Source organism: Haliotis rubra, unplaced genomic scaffold, assembly GCF_003918875.1.
Source record: "Haliotis rubra isolate DU_JTF1 unplaced genomic scaffold, ASM391887v1 Scf498, whole genome shotgun sequence".
Lineage (NCBI taxonomy): Eukaryota > Metazoa > Mollusca > Gastropoda > Lepetellida > Haliotidae > Haliotis > Haliotis rubra.
This window is the reverse complement of record NW_025767188.1, coordinates 20,610-22,500: the sequence shown is the minus strand read 5'-3', so window position 1 is coordinate 22,500 and position 1,891 is coordinate 20,610.

Below are 1,891 nucleotides of genomic sequence, written 5' to 3'. Positions count from 1 at the left end.
CAACAGCATAAATGTGATCAGAATAACGTAGACAGAGTTGTTAAAATAATGAGCAAAGACGATTGCCCTGCTATGCATATCACACAACATGTCGAGAAGAGAGGAAAACTGCTATTAAACATGCAATAAGACCCACAACCCATTCAGTACATTTTGTAAAACAATTGTTCATCAAAGTCACTTAAAGAAAAATTATTCAAAATCATTACAACTCAAAATATCAATATTCTACATGATTTTGGACCACACGTGTTACTGAGACAATATATCTGAATATAAAGTAGAAGCTAATGACTTAACTTTACATTACATTACGTTCCAGTAGGTGAGAGAGTATGGTTTTATATCGCTTTTAGCTTTTTAGCAATATTCCAGCAACATCACGGCAGGGGACACCAGAAATGGGCTTCACACATTGTACCCATGTAAGGAATCAAACCCGGGTCTTCGGCGTGAGGAGCGAACATTTTAACCACTAGGCTACCCCACAGACCCTCATTACAATACAAGCTGTGTCTTTCTACAACAGGTTTGGTTCGTCACGTTCACATCAAAAGTCAAATGTTCCTACAGTGCATCACATCATATCTATCCAGGTAACATCTATATATTTAACATAAAGAAAGAAGTTGTGACATGTTCACTCACTTACAGAATGTAAATACCTTCACTCCATTTGTACGAACGCACATACGACCACGACCACCAACACACACAGTCCCAGTGGATACTGGACACCATCCTGTGATGTCAGTATGTTTCTAACAAACTCTCCTGACTCTGTCAGATGGATGACTCTGTGTTGTAGAGAAGTCTGTCCTGGATGTCGCCTGTGCTGGTACTTGTGATACCACGTGTGGGTACTTCAGTGCTGTGTCTCCTGTAGGTCTGTAGTTGAACACCACATCTCCCTCGGGGGTCAGACATACGACACACCCTGGTTCCACAGTCCGACACCAGGATGTTTCCTGTCCTCGTGGTACAGAGGAAGCTGGGAGACTAACGTGTTATCCTGGCGCTGAGCGCTTCCTTCGACGAACTCCTGGCGCAGGTCATCCGGTCAGGAGAGACTGTTAGCCCACTGACTCTGAGATGAACGTCCCGTATCCCTGAGCTGTGAACCGGTAAATGATATGCGTTCGTACCAATGGAGTGGTATTCTGTAGTGTCTGTTCTTTCAACATGTTAAATATAGATGTTACTGGACGCCGTGCTGATGATGCCAGGCTGATGAACGTATTAAACCTGTTGTAGAAAAGAACACGGCTTAATGAGGGTCGCAATGAAGTAACCGGAAATGGTCATCGTCATCACGCCGAAGACAGGTTTGTTCTTACGCCGGGCACCAGTAATCAATGAAACTACTGTTGATAAAGCTGATGACATGAATATTGCTAAAGCAAAGCGATATAAAACACTACTCTTACGCGAACGCAATGTAACGGCATTGCGCTACTTTATATTCAGATATATTGTCTCGGTAACTGTCGTGATGATCCCAAAATCGTAATGAAGATATTGATATTTTGAGTTGGCATAATGTTTGAACACTGGCACAATGACTTTGATGTTTTGGTGCACTGGTGGCAAATCTCTTGATACGCTGGCTGGCGAAGTTTTCACTCTTCTCGTTTATGTTATTGACCGCTCACGCTTAACGGGAGCAATCATCTTTGCTTTCATTTTAACACAACTACCGTTATTCGTCACGATCAGCAAATTGAATACGGATCGTCTTTGATGCGTGCAAAGGCAGCAAGTGAACGTGAAATCGCATTTAGGCGGCAAACCTGGCGTCACCACCACTGCGCATGCACGTAATGTCTTGCTTAACTTATGCGTCGACGACCCGATGTTACAAACCATTACCGTTGTTTAACGTTACGTGGAT